Source organism: Staurois parvus, unplaced genomic scaffold (genome assembly GCF_062004578.1).
Source record: "Staurois parvus isolate SC_StPar_1 unplaced genomic scaffold, SC_StPar_1.0 ptg000177l, whole genome shotgun sequence".
In the NCBI taxonomy this organism is placed as follows: domain Eukaryota; kingdom Metazoa; phylum Chordata; class Amphibia; order Anura; family Ranidae; genus Staurois; species Staurois parvus.
The window spans coordinates 975,003-1,002,318 of NW_028317973.1; positions in this window are offsets into that span (position 1 = coordinate 975,003).

Sequence of the window (27,316 nt, forward strand, 5' to 3'; positions counted from 1 at the left end):
AATATATAGTAAACTCAAAGTTAGTTATATATTAGACCAAAATGTATTCTGCTACACGTTTTTGGTAAAAAAAATCCCAATAAGTGTATATTGATTGCTTTGTGTGAAAGTTATAGCGTCTACAAACTATGGTATAGATACTGCAATTTACGCCATTTTTTAGCTATACAGCGCTGTGCTAGTTTAACGGACAACGGTCATGCAATACGGTACATAAATGAAATTTATGTCCTTGAGGAAGAGGCAAGTCCTCGAAATGCGTCAGCCTATTGGATGTCTGCACTCCCTACTGTGGACTGTTACTCAGCGTGGTGTTGACCCAGCTGTTCTTTTATTATGTGCCTTGACTTTATTGTCGTTTGTGAGTACAACACCTACTTTATTACTTATATAGCACTGTCAATTTACACAGAGCTTTACATATATATATAGATTGTACATTCACATCAGTCCCTAACCTTCAAGGGGTGTACAATCTAAGGTCTCTAACTCACATTCATACATACACATGCAAGGGCCAATTTAGACAGGATCCAATTAACCTACCTGCATTTATTTGGAGTGTGGGAGGAAACCGGAGTACCCAGAGGAAACCCACGCAGGTACAGGGAGAACATGCAAACTCCAGGCAGGAGGTGCCATGGTTGGGATTCAAACCAATGACCCTAGTACTGCCAGGCAGAAGTGCTAACCATTTAGTCACTGTGCTGCCCTTAGTCCAGTATCCTAACTGGAAGATACATATGTGCATATATTTGCAACACATTAGTTAAGTAATCATAATCATTACATGACACTATCAAAAGAAAACTTTCTCCACAAACTCACATGTCAACATGAGTGGTAATAAAGGGCAACAGTATCCACATTGCAGTTAAAGGGGTCCCAGATGAATATCCGCCCATATGGCCAATTCCCCATATGCCGAAAAACTAGGCCCTGTAATAAACACATAGTCATATTGCACCCTAAGGCAGACAGGGGGAGAGGGAAAGGGGGAAAACAAAGAAAAAGGGGGAAAAAAGCAAAAAGAAACATCCCAAATGTGACTCACATTTGATGATTCACAGATAAAGGAAACACAGGGCAACAATATCCACATGCCGATAGTCTGTAATATCTCTAAAAGCTTGAATATTTACACTGAAGCACTGCATTGATCATTACTGTTTTACAGTGTTTAGGGCATTCTTGTGTTATATTTTACCACCATCATCAAAGTTTTTCCTATTAAAGCTTTTATTTCTATGAGCCAGCTCTGTTTTCCTCCTAGTTTATTCCCCAAAAATGTGAAGGACCAGTGAATCACTTTTAGGACCTGTGCCAACAGGCTTTTGTTTGCATCAGAAAGATTTTGCACTCCCGTAAGGGTCAAAGGAAAGCAAAATCAGCTTGAAGCAAGTCAAATGCAGAAGAAGGTCAACTGCAAGTCAAATGCACCTGTCAATCACTTCTAAATGATCAGAGAAGCATTTCAAACTGATGTCAAACTGACACTATTGACACAAGCTCAAAGCCCGCTGAAGAAGGTCCTTAGTCTGATCCCACCCTTTGACCTGTCTGACAAGGTACCTGAAATGCTCACCTGAAATAATGGTAAACACCATAGCTTTAGTACTTATTGCACATATCCCATAACTTTCCTCATTCACTGCTTTGTATTGTGAGAAAAGGAAATCTTCCTTTGAATTTGCTTTTGAATTAGATATTGGAGAGTATACTCCTCTAAGCATATCTATATGACTATTTGGGAGTCTGCAATCAATGAAGGTACTCACCTGATAAATTGACCAGGTTATACAGATATACCAAAGCATAAGAACCTTTTGTTTAGAGGCCACATAGCAAATCACTAAATCAGTCCTCTTCTCCTTTTTGTTTCTATGTGTATACACCCAGGGGCAGACTGACAACTCATGGGGCCTCTGGGCAATAGGGGATCATGGGGCCCATGTGTCCTTGCCCAAACTCAAAAAAGCCTATGAAAAAGGTACCAGGGGCATCTCATGGGGCCCCCTACTGACCCCGGGCCCTGGGGCAGTGCCCGAGTTTACAAATGGGCAGTCCACCCCTGTATACACCCTTTTTGGAACTGTGAGAACTGGATGAAGGCAACCTTAGAGATCGGTACATATTTACCCAGAGTCATTGTTTGCTGTGAAAGACAACCGTTCCCCTAAATAAGGGACATCAATTCTGGACTTTTATGGTAAAAATTAAGATTATGACCTTAATGTAAGAATACTAATTAAACCATCAGTGAGCTGTGACACATATGCTGTTTACACCCTCTTGGATTATGCAACTAATCTGAAAAAAAAATAGTTGTAATACTCCTATTTGGTTATTGTGTTATTGTGCAGTGACATAATAACCTGGAGCAGAGTCATTTAAAGAGTATTTCCACATTTTCAGTCAAAACTGTTAATATGTTATGTGTTCCCATTAACACAGCATATCTATTTTTTAATGTCTTCTACCTTTATATGTCTCACAGGAGAAAGTGACCTGGCCAACTGCAAGGTTTATTTAATAGTGGCATAGTGAGCCTGTCCCAAGTCTGTCCTCATAAACATACAATGGAAGAAGTCTAGCTTCTAAACTTTTAACTCTTTGATAAAATAGTGTTCAAGTCTAGTTACAATCGATAATAAAGATCTGCCTGCACAGTACAAACAGTACTAGTTATGGCAAACACAGATCCAGCAGTAACCAGAAACTGGCGCCCAAATCTCTCTGGCTGCACTCAAAATGGAATTGTGCACTTGCTGAGGTGCCGCCCTTGATAGATTGCGGAATCTTGATACTAGCAGAAAAAACAAAACGGGCCCACTCTCCTCATGCATTAACGCAATAACCAAAAATATATTAAAAAGATGCAAAAACATACTCACAAGCCATAAAAGAGGTCTTGAAAACAGAGACAAGAAGTCAAAGGTGCCAATCGTGGAAAGCATGCGTAAAGTGCTAATGCATTTCGGGAGTCGCACTCCCTTCCTTAGAGCAATAGATGACTATCTGAGAAAGGGAGTTTGAGTTGTGAGTATGTTTTGCATATTTTTAATACATTTTTGGTTATTGCGTTTAATGCACAAAGAGAGTGCGCCCTGTTTTGTTTTTTTCTGATGGCAAACACAGCTGCCCAGCCTTCTCATAAACAAAGAGAACTAGTAGGATTTGTCTTTACAGGAGGATCCATAGAGCATCTTAAAAAAAAGTAACCTGTGATTACTATTATTATTATTGTTTTTTAATTATGCTATGCAAATGAGAATGTGTAATACATATACAGTAAAGAAGGTGTTAACACAATTTGGCTGCAAATGTGGAAATACTCTAAGCAATGAGGGTGTGGAAAGTATATTACATCTCCTGCTTTTTAAGACCCAGAACACACACTTTCAAAATGTAGTCAGCAAAGACACCTCCCATTTTCCTATCATGATAGTTTCCATTTAAAGCCTATCTCACTTCTCTGTTTTAGAAAACAAGCTTTGTTATGTAGTACAATAGGGAGCTACAGCACAGCTTATTTTCTGGCTGCAAAATCTGGACATAAAAAAAGGGAAGAATGTGCAGTCATTTACAATCTGTCCCTTATCGAAAACAGACAAATATGGCGTGGCTAGGGAAAATCATGATTTGTGCGTATTCATGCATTCATAAAAAATATTTAGATACAATTATACTGAACACAACCAACATGTGCAACATTATGCAACTATGTTTCCAAGAAGATAAAAAAGCCTACACGTCATCTACATTATATGTGTAAAGGCAAAAACAAATTGCTGTTGTCAAGGATTAAAGCTGAAAATTTTAAATTAAAAAAAAAATCATATGGCATGACCGTTCTCTGTGCTGAAATTTCCAGATCTTTAAAAGACAGTCAAAAGCCAGAGATTTATTAGTAGTACTATACATCAACACCCAAGGGGAACTGCCTGATTAGAGGTGCAGTCAAAACTGAATACTGAACAGATGCAACGAGAAGCAGATATTCTGAACAGACATCATAGTGCATGTCTGAAAATTTAAGACAATGAATCATTGCACTGACAATAATAGCATTGGCAAAATGTACAGCCGTGTCATGAAGACACAATAAATAGGCCATTTAACTTTACAACTTTACAAGTTCATAGCTGCCCAAAAAGCAAAAGAGAAGAGTTGCAGTCACCATGTGAAATTTGAATATTTAGGATGAAGCAATGCAAAGAGAATTACACAACCTAAACATATATATAATGTGTTCAATATTCCTCATACAATCTGCTTCATTTTCAACAAAATAATATGAGTTAAAGTGATAAACAGAGAGGTGTTAATTGCCATAATTCATTCACTTAAAGTGTTACTAAACCCAGGACCTTGCATCCACTATATCTGGTCTCTCACAGTACACAGAACATGGAAATGCAATTAGTTTAGTAAATATAAACTGCTAAATACCGTATATAGCAGTCTTGTGCCTTCTATCAGTGTCCAGCAGAGCACTGGTTAATCTTGTAGGAGGAGTTTTCATTCAGCTCTTACTGTCCTATGATGCTGCATAACCCCTGACCCTCTGTCTGAACAGTGCTGACTGGCCATGTGCTGACCACATGCACCCTCCCAAAAAAAAAAAAAAAAAACACTTTCTAGCAATACATACTAAACTGAGCAAGTGCAGAATGCCTCCTAGAGCTCTGTACTATCAGCAAATGGATTGGAGACAGTAGAAGAAGGTGAGGATCAGAGAAGATGGGATCAAACAGCCTTTTTACAAAATGCAGAGGATTAACCCCTTTGGTTCCACAGTGAGTATAACAAGCATGCTTTACTGCATATACAGACTGATTTTACTGTTGTGGGTTTAGTAACACTTTAAATCATATGCAGTATATCATGGCATTGTATTTTGTTTTATTTTTTAAATCCTCTAAGTACCTTATTACTGCATCGCTGTTGTGTGTTCACATGATCTTTCCCTGTTCTTTGGCATCTGCAGGGAAAGATCTTTGGGAGAGGCTTCTGTTGCTTTCTCTACAGCATGAGTCTGTGTTTGATCAGCCCTGATTGGCGCTGTGCTAGTCACAAGACTTAAAAAGAGTTTCAGAAGACCAAGTTTAAATTAAATTATAACTATAATAAATGATTTATAGCTCCCTATAAATCTTTACTGAACATCAAATGTGTCAGCAGAGTCAAAGATAATTAACACTATCTATACTTTGTTTAGAGAGCATCTGCATCCAATGCTCTTTTTCACTTTACAGTTATTAGCAATTACATTTGATATATTTAATACTGATTTATATTAAAACTAAGTATTTTTGGGAGTTTCTCAGTGAATGTAATCAATCAGCACCCTATATCCCAACCCTATAGTGTTTAGCAATATAAGGAGATGGAGACGGAGGGAGGAGAGTGTCATTTTCCCACTGTGTATACAACCACATGTGTGACTCTATAGTCATGTGGGCTGCACAGATAGAGAAAAGAAGGAAATGAAGAGCTTACACGGGAACTGGAATTGAGCATGGAATTGTGTAGGTCACCAGCTGACCTACACAAACTCAGTTTGCAATGGGGACATAGAGAAGACTGGAGGGACAGCCAAATGGAGGATAAAACAGGTATATTTCAGTCTACACAAAACAGATGCTTTTTGTGGCTTTGTGAGTGTGCCCACTCTGTTATATAGCATGTAATCAGACTTTTTCATAGTCTGGGTTTAATGACACTTTAAAGAGCACATGTGCCCAGAAAGCATCTCTCCCCTTTTTCTGCAAGCTAAACTGCTGACTTTTTATGTTTGTTCATTTAGCTTTATTGTTCTTGCTCCAGCCCACCTCCCTGTCTCCAGAATGATGTGTCTCGCCTCCTGAAGCTTCCTGGGATATGCACATTACAAATTTGGCATCGGCTACCATACTGCGGATGGAGGAGTGTGAGCCTGGGGGCCCAGCTGCAAAACCCTAATTGAGATAGCCAGCTTCAGATTATCAATGGAAGAAGAATGGTGATTCAAAACCTAGCATATGGTGGATTAACCACCTCCCATCCGGCCATTGTATATAAACGGCCAGACGGTGGCAGTGCAGGACAGATGGCCGTTTATAAACTGCCTCCCCGCCCCCTTCTTGTGCGCGCTCCCTGGGAGTGTGCAGCATTTCAATCTGGTGCCTGCTGTGTCCACAGTGGAACACCGATCGTCATACGGGACCTTGGCCAATCAGTGATCACATGCAGAGTAGTAAGCAAAATGTCACTTGTGACATCATTGCTTACTACATGTGAAATCTGTGAATGATCACAAAGGTCACATGGTACATGGCTATTCACAACAGCCTTGTACCATCTGACAAGCTGTGACCAATCACATCTCACACAGTATTTCTCAATGGCTGCAAGAATGCAGCCAGAGAGGAGAAATGATTGCTCTTATAGCCTTTATGGGTGTAAAAGCAATCTGTGTAAAAAAAAAATAAAAATCTTCATCACCCCCCACAAGTAGTACAGTGTCACCATGGTGACACTGTACTGCTAGGGTGACAGTATGTGAAAAAAACATAAATAATAATATAAAAAAATAAAATAAAAATGTAGAAAAACATTTTTAAATTATAATTTTTGGTTATAAACTTTGGTTATTATTTTTTTACTAAAAAGATAACTGAATAAATTGTGGCCAAGATTTATGATGAAATATTATTTATTTGCAAAATGTTATAAGAAAAACACTTTTTTTCAAAATGTTGGGACTTTTTCATTTATATAGCAAAAAAATAAAAATGCCAGTGGTGAATAAATACCACCAAAATAAAACTTTATCTATCTGAAAAAAATGCTAAAAGATTCACATAGGTACAGTGTTGCATGACCGCTCAATTGCCATTCAAAGTGTGATAGCGCTGAAAGCTGAAAATTGGCCTGGACAGGAAGGGGGTAAAAGTGTCCGGACTTGAAGTGGTTAACAGAGAAGAAAAAAATATATGGAGGTTCTCGTTATTCACATGTTGTTACTTGTTCAGAACATTTAGATCTTTTTAGCTTGCATTATCTGGGCACAGGTTTACTTTGAGCTCCTGATCGAGCAGTTCTCAAACATTTGTCACCTAGGTGTTATATATTTGTCCCTTAGCACAGCTAGAAGTCACCATTTTTATAAATCACCAAAAACTACATTTAATGTGAAAGTTTCTTTAAAAAAATCCCGTACTAATCATAGTCACAAATCAAGTTCTGCTGCCGATTCTCCTGCAAATGTGTACCAACGCAACCTTGTGTGAGCATTTTGCATACTACTTGGGTGTATGAATCTACTTGGGTCAATTCACTTTTTAGGGTTGGTGTTAGTGGATCACTTGGTTTGCAGAAGGCTCCATTCACACCTGCTTTTCGCAGTTTGTTTTGCATTTTTCTACATGTGTTTTTGATGCATTTTTTACTTGTTTTTACAGCATTTTGTTCAGTTTTTATTTTTTTTTTGTTAAAGTGGAATTTTTTTTGTTGCTGAGCAGAATAAAATGCAAAACGCGGCAAAAACGCACTGCCGTGCATTTCAGCAGCTTCTCCATTGAACTCTATTGTAGCAAAAACACTGCTTTTTGCTTTTAAAAAAGTCCCTGACCTTTTCCAAAAACGCAGCAGCTCAAAAAAGCATAGATGTTAACATGTTCCATTGGAAACCATGTTAAATGGACTGTGGTGCGTTTTTGCAAAAAGAACTAAAAAACGCATTGGTGTGAACAGAGCCTTACAAAATATGCTAAAATGTGTTTAACACTCTCAGCAGAGGGGTAGGTTACTGCATTGCACTTTGTGGTGAGTGATTCTACTATTGAATGTAACCCAGAAATTGAAAGTCACCTTTAAGTATTAAGACATGGGGTACCCAAAGAAAATCGGTCATATGATGCCGATGACTTCAGTGCTCAGTATATATTGCAACTAAATTGGATATTATTTCATATTCCAAACACAATAATAAACCATTGCCAGATGCAACTTTTGCTTTAAACAACCTCAAATCACTGCAGTAAATACAATGTACCTTTTAAATTCACTGTAGATCGAAAAGATATTTCAAATTCTTGCTCAATATCCCTTTTACCACATACACTTCTTTCGTTCCACAAATGCCTCCCAGATTTGTTAGTGATGAACAAAACAGAACTGTATTTCCATTTCCCAGATTTCTAGCCATGTCTAGGTTAAGAAAACAGCCTCCCGGTGGAAGGAAATAATATCTTCCTTTTTCTACAAGAAAAAATTCAATACACCCGCAAATACACACACAATATATAGGGTGTCCCTAAAGTCTGGACACATAGGAAATATCACTATACATATATATATATATATATATATATATATATATACATATATATATATATATATATATATATATATATATACAGTGTATGCACACTATTTACTTTCAGAACATACGTCGGTGCACATGCTACTGCAGTCTATGAATATGTAAACCCAACATTTTATATTTCTCATATGTGCCTGTTGTACCATATACTTGTATGAAAAAGTATCCTATTCTCTTTGTATTGCTTAATTTGTGCAAAAATCCCTGGTGTGCCTGCCAATCCTTTTATGTTTATTGGAAGAATTTAAATTTAATAAAAACAATTATTATTTAATAAAATATTTGAGTGAGGCTCAAACTATCAAGTTTTATGAATTAATTAATTAGCCATTATCAAGTATTAATATGATTATTATTTGTATTAATTAATTATATATATATATATATATATATATATATATATATATATATATAAAAAAATCAATTAATACAATTTTTTTAAATTCTATAATTTCATGTGTTGCTGTACAAACATTTTACTAATTATACTTGTTATATTTACATTTCCATTACTATTACTCACTCGAGCACTGGGCTGAGGAGGGGGTAGGAGCTGACTTTGCCAGTCAGACATTTGGGTGGATCCCAACATCAAATCGGGCCTTAGACCGCTGTCGATGGAATATGGGTCAGAGCTTTGGCCCTACTTCTCCTTTAATACCAATACTATGGGGGTTATTTACTAGTGCAGAATTTTGTGCAGATCCAATCAACTTCCAGGTTTTATTGTCAAAGCTTAACTGAACAAGCTGATTAGATGCTAACTGGCTGCCATGCACAGCTGCACCTGATTTTGCTTTTTCAAGCTTTAGTAAATAACCCCCTATGTACTAATATTTATATTTTTGGGTTGTAGTAGTCAATATTTTTAGAGCCCTTGTTTCACTACATGAATAGACCAATGCACCCCACGTTAGTAAGTGCTTTATCAGGAGCCTGTTTTATCAGGTGGTCATACACAACAGTTTAATTGAGATATAGTAACTTCTCTTTTAGCTTTTATAAAATGGGGTTGTTTTATAGTGCATTATATGCAGTATTACAGTGTGTGGATTCCAGCTTGATACTCACTCATTGTGGCATGGGAGAAGTTACAGCCAGCATACTTCTAGTACCAGAAACAGGACTTGCACTCCAGTGGCCAGTAGCATGCTTGACAGGACATTCATATGCAATAGGAAGCCCCAAACTGAGCTAATCCATCAACATTTTTGATGCAATTGATTATTGATTGCTGGAGCCAAGTACAAGTATAGTGAACTCGGTGTAGAGCTATTCACCCTGAGGTCATCACAAAGGACAAGGGGGCACGCTTTACGTCTGGAGGAAAAGAGATTTAATCTCCAAACACGGAAAGGTTTCTTCACTGTAAGAGCTGTGAAAATGTGGAATATACTCCCTCAAGAGTTGGTTCTGGCCAGCTCAGTGGATTACTTTATAAAAGGCCTGGATTCTTTCTTAGATACACAGAATATAACTGGATACTAACATTTATAGGTAAAGTTGATCCAGGGAATATCCGATTGCCTCTCAGGGGATCAGGAAGGATTTTTTTCCCCTGCAGGAGCAAATTGTATCATGCTTTGCTGGGTTTTTTTGCCTTCCTCTGGATCAACTGTGGGTATAGGATTATTAACTTTTTTTTTCTTTTTATGGTTAAACTGGATGGACTTTTGTCTTTTTTCAGCCAGACTAACTATGTAACTTTGTTCTAATGTGTATTTTGATTTACTTATGTATTTATTTGTGTAACAAGAATCACTGTTACTGAAATGTGCAGGCTTTATAATGCACTGTTACAGTTAAAATTGCCTGAATGCAGTTCCCTTTCTCACCACAAGCTTAAGCTTCTTTGGACTTAGCACTTCTGATTCATTCAAAGCTGGAGCAGTAAATGTTGGGAAATGGAGTTTGGGCCAGGAAAGATGCCAATATCATTACAGGAGAAAGAAACTACAGGACCCAGTGTGCTTGGAGGCAGGAATAACCAAATAAATAGAAAAGCCTGGGAAGAAGTGGGGGCACTTGGAGATGCCGGTGTGTGGATGGAGAGGTCCTGCTGTTGAGAGAAGAGAGCTGAGTAGACAAGTTAGAAACTTAGTGCTGCATCAATACCGAGATCAGCTACCCAGAGAGCAGGGAAATTAGCTGCATACCGCTGGACTGAGCTTGGGGCAGAATGTTGCTGTCTGCTGTTTTCAAGTTCCAAACCAAAGCCTATCATTTGCATCGCCAGGGGACCCAAAGCACTGAACCCCGACTAACTAACTGCTGTCACACAGGGTCCAATCAGAGTTCACTGCTTCACCAAAGAAATCCCCTACTCAACAGATCACTGCAGAAGCCCGCCGGTGTTGGCAACCAACGCCATCTTAAAGAGGGAACACCAGCTGCATAAAGAAGCCTACTTCTACAGATGCAATGGAGCTGGTGAGTGGGTTATTGTCCCTTTAGTAGCCGATTATTTGACTTTTTGCCAAATCACCTGGAGAACTTTATTGTCCTTCACCTTTATAGACATTTTATAGAACCTTTTTTCAATGTAGACTGGCTTCTTTCTTTTCACATTAATGCTCCGGTTTAATAGTGCAACCCCTAAATCACCTCTCCATCTCCAGCTGGTTCAGGTAATAATAAATCAGCATTATTTATGTCCAATTTTCAAGGAGATCATCCAGGATGTAGCAAGGCTGGCACAAGGAGCATTCTCCAACACAACAAACACTTTACTCCTGCGCTAGGAAAGGACTCAGTAGACCCAATAGGAATGTTCTGGAATTTTCTGGAATATGCACTGCTTGCTGCCCTCAACAGACCGGGGTGGTCCAAATACACTGGATACAAATGGAGAAACAGAAAAAGGGCGCACCGACCTAGTGCATTATTGTTTAAAATAATTTATTGAAGAAACAAAAATAGGTATCATACTCACAATGGACATATTAACACAGGCATGTCAAACTGAACAAGATGTATGATCCAAACAACATCTGAGTCCATACGATGGAACCCTGGATGACCAACTGGCTAACGCGTTTCGAAGACACAACCTCTTCCTCAGAGCCCATCGTATGGACTCAGATGTTGTTTGGATCATACATCTTGTTCAGTTTGACATTCCTGTGTTAATATGTCCATTGTGAGTATGATACCTATTTTTGTTTCTTCAATAAATTATTTTAAACGATAATGCACTAGCTCGATGCGCCCTTTTTCTGGTTCTCCATTTGTATACAAGGAGCATTCTGTCCCAGTTTCATGTATTTTTTTTTTCTGTGTTGTATTCAACTACATCAGGTAATTATTGTTCAGAAGTACACTGACACCTACTGAAGTTTTCATGACACTACAACTTGTTTTCTATGCATTTTACTTTCTCCCCCTGTCCTCCTCTCCTGGTTAGTGCTAGTTAGTTTAGTCCTAGCTAGGCCCTCACAATTTTTACCATGATCCCTCAGTCCGTCTTAGCACTTTGAAGAGACAGGGTTTAGGAAAGTCATTGTTTCCTTACACTTCATAGGACTGGAGAAACATCCTCTGCACTGCATTTAATTGAAGTCAAATTGAGTTGGATTGAACATTCGTGTCTTATTTAAGCTGCCTGTCAATATTGCCCAGTCTGCTGGTGACCATGCTGTCCAGACAGCTTGAGTCTAAGGAGGTATGTCAATCCATAAAGCTGCATTTGAAACAGAGCAAAGAGAACTAGCACTAGATTCCTGGCTGTGCAATGTGACAGACGTACTTTAATCAAAAGAGTGGCTTAAAAAAATTATAAATCCTTTGGCAAATAAAACAACAAATATACATTATATGCACTTCTGTGGTGTTTGCCTAAAGTTCTATGTCAGCAAAATGGCAAAGAGTGAATAAGGCCCCTTTCACACAGGTGTTCTGTCTGTCTATTTTTCATCTGTCTGTTAATGGATGAAAAATGAACGGCAATGTATTCCTATGGGCAAACAAATGAAAAATGTACAGCGACCATTTACATAATTTTCTTGTCCTCTTCCATTCAGGTCCGTTTATTAAACAGAGCAAATTTGCATTTTGTACTGTTCTGGATGAAAAACAGATTTAAATGGACAAACGGTCTGTGTTTGCATCTGTTTTTACATTGGTATTGGATGTAAAAAACTGATGTAAAAATGGATATCAAAACTGAATTAAAAACTGATGTATAACTGATGTAAGTCTCCATGCACACTAGAGTGTTTTTAAGAACCTTCAAGCTGTTATTAGCATTTTTTCTGCTCCTAGAAGCTAAATAATGTTATCCTATGTGTCCATGCATGCTACTTTAGGCTATTAGCATTTTTTCGGCTTCAGCATCTAGAAGTAGAAAAAAAATTGTTTTAAACAGTTTTTGGAGTGTTTTTCCAGCAGAAAAAAATGCTAAAAGCTCCTAAACGCTGCTAAATGCACCTAAAACGCTTTTAACTGCTTTTTTCTAGCTTTTTTTCCTCTACATGTACTGTAAAAATGCTACTAAAACGCTAACGCTCTTAAATGCTTCTGAACGCTACAAAAATGCTGCTAAAAACGCAATTACCAGTGGTTTTTTATCCAGGGTTTTTTAACTTAAAAAAACGCTAGTGTGCATGGAGCCTAAAACTGATCCAATTTTTCTTAGAAAAATCGAACTCCTATGTAGCTTAACCCCTAGACGCCGAGTGCACACAAATATGTGGCTTCTTGATGTCTGGGCCTTGACGCTGAGCGGCCGCATATTTGCGTACCATTTGAAAATGAATATGTGCTGAGCAGCACATATGTCCGTGACTCACGGAAAGGTCCCGATCTCCCCTTGCGGTCGGGACCTTTTACGATCATGTGACCGCAGTGACAGCGAATCACAGTGGTCACATGACCCTAAAACCCCACCTCTCGGGTTCTGAAACCTCTTAAAGGGCCATGAGGTGCCGGTGCACAGGGGTTAACTCTTATTGAAGACACACAGCTGTTAACAACGTAACACTAGTGCAACAGGTGGACTTTCACACGCAACCATTTCATCTGTTCAGTCCCGTTTTTTATGAAAATTAAGTTTACATCAGTTTTTCAAACCTTTACCATCAGCTTTTCATCATTTTTTACATCTACTACCAATGCAAGAACTGACCTTTGTCCGTTTACATCCGTTTTTTGTCCGTTCTGTTTTTTTTATAAAGGAACAAAAATAGGGCTTATCAGTTTAAAAAAATGGATGTTGATGGATGCAGTTTTCAAACGATAATCATCCGTTTGCATCTGTTTTTCCATAGAGATGCATCATTGTCCATTTTTCATCTGTCAACGGATGGATGAAAAACAGACAAACAGTCTGCACGTGTGAATGGGGCCTAATACTAATAGTATAAATCAAAAAAGGGAGCTAGAGATGAGGAATGAGTAATCTGCATTAATATATAATGCACATAATAGTAACCACATTTTCCTTTGTTTAATGTTTGCATAGTTACAGAAGAGAACATTGTCTTATGATATGACATTTAGGATAAGGAAACCATTTAACATTTTTAAGGAAACCATTTAGGAATAAGGTAGTATGTTTCCCCCCTTAACCTTGTTTACCTTAGACCAAGGCATATGTGGACTTTTCAATTATCTCAGTTGGGGGGTAATGATCCCAAACTGCACAGTGATGAATAGCATGTCTTAGATGACTATTCATATTTGATCAGTTATGTGTGCAGCTTGCCAGTGTTTATGTGTGATACTGGCATTATGGCATGATGATGTCATAAGGCCAACTCAATAAATTAAAATAATTGAAGAGGCAGAGTTTCGGGATGGGAAAAATGTGCAATTAAAGGATTCAGCAAATCTACAGAACAAACAAAAACTAAATTTTATTTGGATGGTATGAACCTTTAGAAGTGTATTTCTTCCGATCCTTACCCAGGATTTCCCTGCTATACAGATTTTACAGCCAGATGTGGTCTTCCCCCCTTAGGAGATGCCTCTGTATCCAATTTTTAGCAATTAGTAAAGTTAATTGTTCACCTTCTGAATCTGGCTTTAGGACATAGCTCTCTTGGTGGCCACATGTTGCAACTGGGTCTCCCACTGAGGTTTTCATATATATCTATTTAAATGGGGTTTTTTACTAAAACTGGAGAGTGCAAAGTCTGGTGCAGCTTTGCACAGAAACCAATCAGCTTCCAGGTTTTATTGCCAAAGCCTAATTGAACAAACTGAAGTTAGAAGCTGATTGGCTACCATGCACAACTACACCAAATTCCAGTCCCCCCCCAAATGTCTAAAGCTTGTAATATGAAGTATGTGTTTTTTTTAAGTAGACATTCAAAAAATACAGAAATTTAAGTTATAATAAACAAGCTTTTTTTCTATTATTGTGCGCTCCTTTTCATTTATATAATGTAGAGCTTGCTAAGTACACACATGCATACCTTACTTATGACAATCTATATAATTTGCTGTTAGTATGAGGTCATAGACAGGACAACGCTGCACACTACTATACAAATACATACAAAATGCTTGTGATCACACAGGCCAATAACAATGTAGTTTGATGTCAGCAAATTGTGGAGTACTTGTCCCTTGAGTTGAAAAAACTGAGCTCAACATGGGATAAAATGGAAACCATTGCTACATGTCACACATGTGAGGCATGACAGTCCTTTCTCAAAGTTTTTATCCCCAACACTGGTCTCCTTCACATGTAAGGTCTCTTTCACATGGACATTCCAATCAGGTCCACCTGCTCATTTTTCAGGCAGACCTGATCGAAACCTCTATTCTCCACTATAGAGCGGTGGGTGTAAACGGATATGTGTCCGTTTATACCCAACATCCAATCCAATCTGCCAAAAAAGAAGGATGGGGATCCATTCCCCTTCTGTCCATCAGATCGGATGGGATGGCGGTTGGATGGAAATGGACAGATGGTCCATTTCCATCCGACTTCCTATAGAGGACAGTAGGCTGTGTCTGTGTCCACTCTGCAGCAGCAGAGCGGATAAGGACCTGTCATCTTGCTCAGCAGGGATCAGCGGAGAGATCACCGGGTGCACAAGTGGATTTGCTGACGGGTCCACCCCGTGTGAAAGCAGTCTTAAAGGACTGAAAAATTGACCCTCATCAGTCCAAATATGTCATGGGATGGAGGCTTTAGTTATGTGGACTGAACCAATGTGAACCTATTATTAGCTAGGCAAAACCCCAACACAAAAACATGAAGCCAACCGTTGCCCAAGAACGATGAATAGGCTAACCATGCTTGCATAAAGCATAACACTGATTACATATTCAGCTATATTTCTTAAAGGCAATGGGGGAATTTGTCAAAACTGGAGCAGACATAAGCTGAAGCAGCTGCATGTGGCAACCATTCAACTTCTATCTTCATCTTGTTAAGATTTGAAAATTAAAGATAGAAGCTGATTGGTTGCACAGATGCTTTAAATTTTGGCTGTCACAGTTTTGATACATTCCCCTCAATCTATAATGGTTTTATATGCACCTATTAGACATAAGTTTAAGACCGCTGACAGGTTACATGTATAAAAATGGTTATCTCATTACAATGGTATCTGAAAGTCAGCTGGATATTCAGCATCAAGTAAACATGTCGTCCCTGAAGTTGGTGTGTTGAAAACAGAAACAATGTTGTATGTGGGACTGTGTAGTGGCAGACTGGTCAGGGTGCCCATGCTGACCACGAAGCAATGGGAGGAGGTGGCCTGGTCTGACGAGTCATGTTTTCTTTTAAATCATGTGGATAGCCAGGTATGTGTGCGTCTCTTATCTGGGGAAGAAATGGCACCAGGATGTAATATGGGAAGAAGGCAAAGCAGTGTGATGCCTTGAGCAATGTTCTGCTGAAAAGCCCTGGGTCCCACCATTCATGTGGATGTTGCTTTGACCTGTATTACCTACCTAAACATTGTTGCTGACCAAGTACACCCCTTTAGGGAAACAGTGTTACCTAATGGCAGTGTCCTCCTTAAGCAGGATAATACATTTGCCACACTGAAAAAATGGTTCAAGAATGGTTTGAGGACCACAACTCCAAATTGTCCAGATCTCAATCCAAATAAGCATTTGTGGGATGTGATGGAAAAACAAATCTGATCCATGGAGGCCCCACCTCACCAACTTACAGAACTTAAAGGATCTGCTACTGAAAGCTTAGTGCCAGATACCACAACATACCTTCAGAGGTCTAGTGGCAACCATTCCACAACAGGTCAGAACTGTTTTGATGGCAAAAGAGGAACCTACTCAATATTATGTGAGTGGTAATAAAGTTATGGCTGATTAGTGTATATTATCATTTTTATGCACAGCATTAAAAAATATATTTATGCAGTCTTCTTTCACATCATTAGCACTGTACATTCTATGCTGTGCTGCTAGCAGGGCCAGATTTGTGCTTCACCAACATAGGATGTATCCAAGGGCGTCAAGACTGCCAGAAGTGTTGAAATGCCACCCACACATTATTTGTTCGCTGCCAGTTACACATTCCCATACATAATTAAAGATTTTAGACTGATGTTATGGCTACTTAGAAATCTGGCTAGGTCCCTACACAGTGGAATAGTGGGCTGGTTACCAACAGCTCTGTCACTCTGGTATTGGGTGATTGATTTTTGTAAAATTAAGATTGTAAATATATAGTAGGAATAGATATTAAAATGCAAAAAAAAACAAAAAAAAGTTGAAGACAATCATGGGTGTTTTGACCAATGTGCATCAAATCCCAGCATTTTGGGGCACCCAGGAGGCACAGCTGCATGTGGCCATAAATGGGAGTATAGCATCCAGTGTCCAACTTTTGCATATTTCAGCCTGTAATAGATACTTGTATAGCTCCTTCCAAGAGCCAGCCCACTGCCTACATCAAGACTGAGGGCTCTTGAGAGTTGTACCGAGATATTTTGCTGTGATTGTTTTCAGAAAACTATGTACAGCGCTTTGCCCGCCACTCCCACCAGTCAAGATTTGCCTGCATTACCTAGAGAAGCACATAGACCCAGCAATGGTAAACTGAAAAGTTTTATTCAAAAACTCCATGAGCTTGTTAATGAAGGGGGGAACCAGGACCCCAGAAAGGCAAAATATAGACAGATTATACTTCAGCTTTAAAGTGTATTTTGCAGTCAAATTTAAGTAACACATGCCGTATGTTTGTTATCTGTTCCTATTCATAAAGCATACCTACAAATATTTTTAACAAAATATTTCTTACATTTTTAGCTGTTTCTTTGGATCAGGTTTTTACATAGGACACTGTGGGCAAGATTTATTGCAATATGCAGATAAGGGGTAGGCAGGAACTTTTTTTTTAAAGTGCATTAGCATACAACGCAGAACCTAAGCCTTGCGACCTTGTTTACGGCTGGAAATGAAATCTGCCAGCACAGTACAGACAGTGTTAGTTATGGTAAACATTAACCCATCAGGCCCTTCCTTAGCAAGCTATAGATCATGCAATTTTCTATTCTCTGCCAGTGGGTTGAAGGAAAGAAATCCCCCATCAACACAGTCAGTGCTCCAGCTGCACTATTGTATTTGGACAGTGGGAGGTTTGACAGGTTGGTTGTACTGAAGTCAATCGATAGATCGACTTCAGTACAACCAGCCTGCCCGTAGATGGATCAAAACTCAGCCAGGGCCTGCTGTACAGGCTGAATTTCATCTGTCTATGGCTGGCCTTAACATTAAGTAGAAGGGAAGGCTAACTTTTCAGCAAGAAAAAAAACATCTAAACTTAGTTTTTTTTCCCTAGTATGCTATGTGAATGGAAACATGTAGCAAATATAAAGTAGGTGTTAGCCCAGTTTGCCTGCAAAAGTGGAAATACACTTTACTTCTGTGAAAACTAATCTGTGAATATGAATATAATTGGAATAAATAATTTACCGCACCATAAATCACATTTATTTTTTTTTAAATTCACAAGTAAGACACCTCAATTCATATAATTTATTATGCATAAGCAGAACAATAACAAGCCTGGTCTGAATAGGATCCCAGGTCTACAAATAAATCAGCTCATTGTAACAGCAATATTAATGTACTGGCATCACTCTCGATGCCAAAACTGTGTTAGTAAATGGCGGCAGACTCTGTCTATATTAATAAAACAAGCTGAATGAGGTTGGATAGTACTGAGTAGCTCATATCAGCGCAAAATATTGTTTTTGGCAATCTGGACCCACAGCTAAGCATAAAGGGTCTAAATTCAATATGCACAGCTGTTGCTTTGTAGCCTTGTTGTATGAATACATTACAAAACTGTAATGAATGCTAATCTCTAATCCTGGCCAAGCATAAGGAATGCTTTTAAAAACATTTTCCCCAAAAACTGCTTCAAGCATATAAAAAGCAAAAACTTTGTTTAGTCTTGAATAGAGTAGCAAAGGATTGGAACCCAAATGTTTATTTATTTATTTATTTATTTATATTGTGCCACTTATGTCCTATTGGGGAGATTTCCCTCTACTTCCTGACCCATGAACACATCAGGAAATGAGAGCAAATTCTCTCTCTGAGATATGATTCTCCTTTGGAGATCTTTTTTTTTCCAGTGACCATTCAAAATTTTGGATTTTCCCTTGTTTTTAGTACCACTGACAATGGTCACTAGGATAAACTGAGTCTTAGACTCTTGACAAGGTTCATAACCCTTTCCTACAATATAAGGTTGGGCTTTAGATACACTTTGATCCACCAAGCTATTGCCTAGGCCTTGAGGCAGCAGTATAAGTACATACACACGCTACTTTACATACTGTACACGGAAGTATATTAAAGTCAGCAGAACTCACATACCCAATCCAAACAAGTCCACCTCTAATCCAAACAAGTCCAGCGTTTGTAGTCTATCCAACCAAGGCCCAGATTCCTGAGCTGGAAGTACCAGTAAATCAAACAGTACTTGGATATTCTTACATTGATAATTACACCAGACACGTGTCAGGCTCTTTTTAAGCCTCATTTACATGGGTGCTGAGGCCTGTAGTCAGTCAATGGGCCATGTGTTCTATGACTTGAGCTGGCAGGGCTTCATGCAGGTAACCCATTGAAGTCATGTGCACATCTGTCAAATTTGGGCCAAGCAGCTGTGTCCCCATACACTTGAAGGGGCTGCCTGCATGCAGCCCCTACTAGCTCAAACCACATAAACACACAGCCCGTTAATGGACTATGGGTTTTAGCACCCATGTGAATGAACTTAGTCTAACCATTGGCTAAATATTTCTATTGAGAACACACAGATTAAAACATCTCCAACAGTTCTTTAGCAGTCTGACAATGGGTTAAGTAGGATTTAGTTTCTTGGGCCAACTGCATACATATAAATAGGCTTGTTTTCAGTGCACATCATAGTAAGCTGTCTGCATATGTTAGCTCCATTTACTATAATGTACTTTAAGCTGTGGTGTGGTTTTTTAAGTATCTATGTTAAATCCACAATCGTCATGAGGTTCCATGCCTGTTTATTGCTGTGCAAAAATCTTCAGGGAATGTAAGTCCTGTCATAGTTACAAACTTAATCATGATTCATGGAGGAACAACAGATTACCGCAGTCACGTTGCTTGCCATGTGCAGAGTAGTGATGGAAAGAGCTGCAATATTTGTAGCATCAGACAAATAGGTGATTCCAGGAGGTCATAGATACCACACACCCTTCTGTGGGCCAGCCCTGTGCACACATTGACACACTTGTTACTAGCAACTTGTAATGAGCAAAATATAGGAAAATATCTGAAAATTTAGGTACTATCTAAAATTACTTTTTTGTCTATACTTTTAACAAGTATTGTCTAATAGGTATGTAGTGACCATGCCCTATTCAGTGTCTCTGATTATTCTAGAATCTGCTGCTGCTAGGATCTTCCATTTTGCTTGAGGTGATTGTAGCTGTATACCCAGAAAGCTTGTCCTCAAAATTGTATGTTAGTGCAAATAAAAAAAGTATCACGGACAGTACTCAATTGTTTCTGCTGCTAGGATGTAACCAGCCCGAGTAGGTATTTACTTTTTCCGGGTTCTGTAGGTTTTCCCTAAACATGATGGGTGTGACTGTAGCCTTCTGCCAGAATATGGATTCAGTAATCAGTGTTGCAAGAATTAGCTACTAGGTAATAAATTTTTTATAATCCATCCAATCCCAGGGCAGCTTCATACAGATATATGGCTTGGGAAGATGATACAAGTTTGGGAGAACCTTTTCTGAACTTAGGTATTGTCTACTTACAGAGGGACATATGTCAAGCAAGAAAATTGTGACTGCTTTCAGAGGATCATAAATGTATCCCTCTGCACTCTAGCCATCAGCATCTATTATATACTGTATATCTATATCTATATATAAAAGGAACACTTTGAAAACACATCAAAGGGGAAAAATATCATGCTTGATATTTATACTGATATGGACTGGGTAATGTGTTAGGAACGTAAGGATACCCCGTTGTTTGATGGAAATGAAAATTATCAACTAAGAGAGGACTGAATTCAAAGACACCCCAAAATTCAGAGTGAAAAATGATGCAGCAGGCTAGTCCATTTTGCTGAAATTTCATTGCAGCAACTCAAAATGGTACTCAGTAGTTTGTATGGCCCCCATGTGCTTGCATGCATGCCTGACCACATCGGGGCATGCTCCTAATGATATGATGGATGGTATCCTGGGTATTTCTTCCCAGATCTGGGCCAGGGCATCACTGAGCTCCTGGACAGGCTGAGGTGCAACTTGACAGCGTCAATTGCTTCATGAGGCTGGGCATTGTCGTGCACCAGGATGAACCCAGGACTGCACCAGCGTAGGGTCTGACAATGGGTCCAAGGATTTCATCCCGATAACTAATGGCAGCCAGGGTGCCATTGTCTAGCCTGTAGAGGTCTCTCCATGAATATGCCTCCCCAGGCCATCACTGATCCAACACCAGTACGGTCATGCTGGATGATGTTACAGGCAGCATAACGTTCCCCACGGCTTCTCCAGACCCATTCACATCTGTTGCATGTGCTCAGGGTGAACCTGCTCTCATCTGTGAAAAGCATAGGGCGCCAGTGGTGGACCTGGCAATTCTGATGTTCAATGGCAAATGCCAATCGAGCTCTATGGTGCCGGGCAGTGAGCACAGGGCCTACTAGAGGACATTGAGCCCTCAGACCACCCTCATGAAGTCTGTTTCTGATTGTTTGGTCAGAGACATTCACACCAGTGACCTGCTGGAGGTCATTTTGAAGGGCTCTGGCAGTGCTCATCCTGTTCCTCTTTGCACAAAGGAGCAGATACCAATCCTGCTGATGGGTTAAGGACCTTCTACGGCCCTGTCCAGCTCTCCTAGAATAACTGCCTGTCTCCTGGAAGCTCCTCCATGCTCTTGAGACTGTGCTGGGAGACACAGCAAACCTTCTGGCAATGGCATGTATTGATGTTCCATCCTGGAGGAGTTGGACTACCTCTGTAGGGTCCAGGTATCGCCTCATGCTACCAGTAGTGACACTGACCTTACCCAAATGCAAAACTAGTGAAAAACAGTCAGAAAAGATGAGTAGGGAAAAAAATGTCAGTGACCTTCTACCTGTAAAACCATTCCTGTTTCGGGGGTCATCTCATTTTTGCCCATCTAGTGCACCTGTTGTTAATTTCATTAACACCAAAGCTGCTGAAACTAATTAACAACCCCCTCTACTACGTAACTGACCAGATCAATATCCCAGGAGTTTAAATGACTTGATGCTATACTCTGATTTAAAAGTATTCCTTTAATTTTTTTGAACAGTGTATATTGTATGTATATCCAGAACAGTTCAAGAGCAATTTTTTTTATTTTTTTGTATACAAAAATCTTAATTTTTGGTAATAAAATTACTTAAACCCCCAGAACATTATATATTTTCTAAAAGCAGAGGCCTTGTAGAATAAAAAGGTGATAGTTAAATTTTTATGTCACATGATCTTTGCACAAGTGGTTATTAAACGCAAATTTTCAGGAACAAATATAATAAAATTAACTTTATTGCAAAAACATACAATATAATACCAATTTTGGTTAAAACATAAAAGATGAGGTTGCGCCAAGTAAATAGATACCAAACATTCCATGTCTTAAAATTGCATGAGCCCGTGATATCGCCAAAACCTACAGTGCCCAAAAATCATCATAGGGGATGCTTTAACCCTTTCCCCGCCAGATCCATACGTCGTATGGACCTGACAGCAAGGGGTTTTATACACAGTCTGGTGGCTTATATTGCTGATATTGTGTGAAGTCCCTGGTGGTTCCTATAAAAAAAACTGACCACACTAAGCAGGAGAACACACTGTATTCAGTTCTCTAGCTTTGCTGGGAACTTATCCTGCTCTCCTCCAATGATCAGACTTCAACTTACATGCCCCCCCTGCACAGCCATTCACTGGGAAGATTAGTGTTCTGCTGTTTCTTCTCCCCTAGCTCTTATGCAGTTTAGAACAAAGGGAATGTGATCACTTATACAAAAGGGAAAAAAGTGTGTATAATTTTTTCTCTTATGTCTACAGTATATAAAGGTGAGTTTTTACATATACTTTAAAAGGTCAAACAGTGAGTGTGCCAAAAAGTGAGCACGATTTAAAGAAAAATGAGCATGGTGTTTTTGAACTATATATATTGACAGCTAATGACTTTGCAATTTTTATCATCTTTGTTGCACATTACTGCACATATTATTGTGTGATCAGAGGCAAACGGAATTGTAGCCCCCCTCCTAGATAGGTGCTAGGATTTGGCAACATTTAGTTTTGGCTCACTGTGTTCGGTGGAGCTGTGTTTTTGTTGCTAGGTAAATTTAGCCTGTCTCACTATAACCAGTGTGGTTATAGTTGTTGTGTTAGGTAAATTTAGTTGTGCTCACCAGCTGTTGCTGGTTTGCCTGTTTCCATTGCTTTACAGAGAGCAGTAAAATCCTTTTGGAACAAAGGTGGGAAGCAAATAGCGGTATGAATATTTATTCAGCCCTGGCCAGGCCCAGGAAGGATGCCCTGAAGGCTGCTTGGAGTCTGTATAAATACTCGGAGACAGAAAGGTTCAGGGTCTTTGCCTGCAGAGGGAAAGTCCAGCCTGGAGGACCTGCCATGTAGTTGCTGTTCGTGAGGCCTCAGGTGGCCGACCTGAGGGCCTGGACACTGAAGCTACAGAGAGGTGACTGAAGGGCTGTCATCTGTAGATCTAGCCTGGCATAATAGGAGAAAGGTGTCACGTAGATATTGGAAGGAGGCAACCAACTTTCCCTGGATATTTGTGAGTACAGACTGCTGTGAGAGATCTTAGAGACTTTTGGGCTGCTGCCACCCCTCTTGTGATAGAGAGTCTGCTGTGTCTTTGACCTAAGGGACATCGACTGTTGTCTTGAAGAGCTTAGTCTATCTAGTTCTTTGTGAAGGGACTCTGCTCTGGTTGCTTTACAGAAGGAAGTCTACTTTTAACTGCTTCTTCTACACAGCCAAGTCCACAGTTTACTATTGCAAGGACTTCTGCTTCAGCTTGTACATAGTTTTCTTTTTGGAGTATTTCCCCCTATTCCCTTAACCCTATCCCAGTTACTTCAAAAATAAAAACAACAAATAGAACATCCCTTAGACTGCTTATTGAGTCAAAGATTGTCTGTACTTGTATGCCTGGCTGCAGGGCAGGTTATTGGGAAAGAATCCGGGGCTGAGTGCTACAGAAGTGTTCAGTTAGACTAGGTTCACACTAGCCTCCACAGTAAATCACAATGTTTTACTATGCAGGTCACTGTGGTGCTGGCTCCAGCAGGGAGCTGTGTAATGCATGATTCAGTGCATCATATTGCTTGTTTTTTCTTTCTTTTTTTTGTTCAGCTTTATTTTGTTCTTGTTCAATTATTAGGACAGATAGGGCATGATCGCTGTGATCGCCTAATAGTATGTTCTTTACTGGGAGTTCGAGTTGGGCACATTGTGGATCGGATGGATCATTGGGTGAGGCTGGGGAGGACCTGGCTGTCATAGTACATATTGATACAAATGAAAAAATTAGAGGAAGATGAGAATTTCTGGTCAGTTTCCAGCTCTATAGCAGAGATGGCCTGCACCTAAATGGGGGTGGGTGCAGCTCTATAAGGGAGAAGGTTGGAGGAACTTTTAACCTAGGCGATAGGGGGAGGAATAGAAGGTGGGGGGGAAAGAAATGGTATACTATTAAGCAAGCAGGGGTCAGAGTGTACAAATGGGGGTAAGGTTGGTAGTGTAACTAGACTACTGAATACCAATGCACATAGACTTGCAGAATCCTATTGAGGACTTAGAGCAACCAAGCAACCAAGGCAAAAATAATATGCACTTGTACAAAATTGAAAGGCATGCTCACACGTGCTAGGAGTTTGGGTAATAAAATGGAAGAACTGTTTGGAACTGATGGAACTGATAATACATGAAAAGGATCTTCACTTTGTGGGACTATCAGAAACTTGGATTGACAGCTGAAATGACTGAATTGTGACTGTCCAGGGGCACTCCCTGTATCAGAGGGACAGGCTAGGTAGAAGAGGGGATGGTTGTGCCTGTATGTCAAGAGCAATTTACTAGTGAACATGAGGGATGGAATTGCTAACAGGTCAAGGGAGGAGGTTGGAAGCCTTGTGACTGGAGCTTTGAAAGGAAGAAACAAATGGTAAATGAATAGTGGGTATATGCTACAGGCACCCTAACCTGAGGATGACGAGGTGGTTAGAAATGGCAACAAGCAGAGTAACATTATTATCATGGAGGACTTGAATTATCTTGATATTGACTGGGCAGACAGAACTACGCACTCGACTAAAGCTCATCATTTCTTGAATGTCTTGCAGGACAATTTCATGTGTGGATGCCCCAACTAGAAAGAATACTCTGCCATACCTACTAATTACAAACAACACAGAGCTGATTGCAGATGTGCAATTAAGGGATACCTTAGGAAACAGTGATCACAGAGTAATTATGTGCACAGCAAATAATAGGAAAGGGGACATGAGAGTAGGATAGGAACATTAAATTACAAAAGAGCCAACTTTACTAAACTGTGCTTCATACTACTTGACAATAAATGAAATCAAGTTCTAGAAACAATGATCACTGAGAAAAATGGAAGTGCTTTAAAGTGGTACTAAAGGCTGAAGGTTTTTTACCTTCCAAGGTAAAAAACGTTCAGTATGCATCTCCCCCCTTAGCCGCGCAACGCTTAACTGACCCTGATCGTGATCCATTGCTGTGCACAAGAGAAGTGGCTTTCCTGGGTCTCTCCTTCCTCATTGGTTGGGACACAGAAGCAGGAACCTGCTGCCAATCACAGCCACTGAGGAGGGAGCAGGAGGAGGGACTGAGCCATGCTCAGTGTGTTTCATAGATACACAGAGGTGGCTGGGGAACGAGCACTCAGGAGTGCCCCCCCGAACAAGCAGATTGCTCTGGGGGCACTCAGCAGGGGGAGGGGCCATAAATGCCAGTGGGGGTCCTAAAAAGGGGAGGATCAGGGCTGCTCTGTGCAAAACCATTGCACAGAGCAGGTAAGTATACCATGTTTGTTTGTTTGTTTTTTTCAGTGAACCTTTAGTATCACTTTAAGGACATATAAAATAATGGCATTAGCCAGTGCATTCCAATGCGTAACAACTATAAAAAAAAAACAACTAAAGTTATACTTGGGTGGCTAAATTCTAGTGCAAAAAGGCATGTTAAGAATAAAAAAAAGTCCTTTAAAGAGTATAAGGCTGAAGGGTCACTGCCAGCATTCCAACACTACAAAGAATGCAATTAGTAATGTAAGGGCTCAATCAGGGCAGCCAAATAGACCACATAAAAGAGGAGAGTAAAAAAAAGAATCCCCAGATCTTCACCCTGAAAAATGCTATAGAAATATCACACTTTTTTTTTGCTTTTTTTCCCCTTTGTAGAGGTTTCAGCCAATTCCCAATCCTTCCTCTTCGCCAGGCGAATGCGGTTAAGTCTCCGGTGCCTCTCAAAATATGTGACGTGCATATCCCTGGAGGCATCGTGAGGACTACAGCCATTCCATGCATTAAAGCAGGAGGGGGGGGCCTGAACCAGGAAAAGCTGGCAGCTCCCCGATAACATCACAGGAGAACATGGTGGTGCAGGATCCAAGCAGTGGCTGCAGGGAAGTGGATCTCAGCAGGACGACGCTGGATTCATCGGGTATCTTAACTCTGCAGGACACAGAATCAGGTAAGCAGGGAATAAAAAAATAATTAATGGGAAAAGTTCCTCTCTAAATGTGAGGGCATCATATGATGTTCTTCCTGGATCGCGCCTTGCGCGTGCCTGCGGGGCCGCATTGTGGTGAGATCTGTCACTGGCTGTGTACCTCAGACACAGCCAAAGACAGATCTGTGTACCGGCCCGTTGCCAGTACCATGTGACTATGTGACCGTATCATGTGTAACATGACAATTGTAAATAATGGATGGCTTCCTTTCATGCCATCCTTCACTGGTGACAGTATGTAAAAAAAAAGATTTTTTTAATTCCTTCATTTTCCTAGAAATTATGACAAAAAATTACAACTTCAAAAAACTCGCCATGCCTTGTTAGTGGTGTATTTTGGTTTTGTGCTGCCCTAAGCAAGACTAAAATTGGGCACCCCCTATCTAAATTCATCCCACCCCTTCCTGTTTAAGATCCACCCCTTGTTCTGTAAACTCCACCCTTCCTTTTTAGGTTCTATCTCTTCCTATTAGAGCTCCACCTCTTATTTTATTCCATTATCGGTGTCATTTGGAGGAAGAGTGACCATCATTGGTGTCAATGGAAGGAATAGTGCCCCATCACTGGTGTCAGTGGGAGGAATAGTGCCCCATCAATAATGTCAGTGGAAGGAATAGTGCCACATCATTGGTGTCAGTGGGAGGAATAGTGCCCCACCATTGGTGTTAGTGGGAGGAATTGTGCCCCATCACTG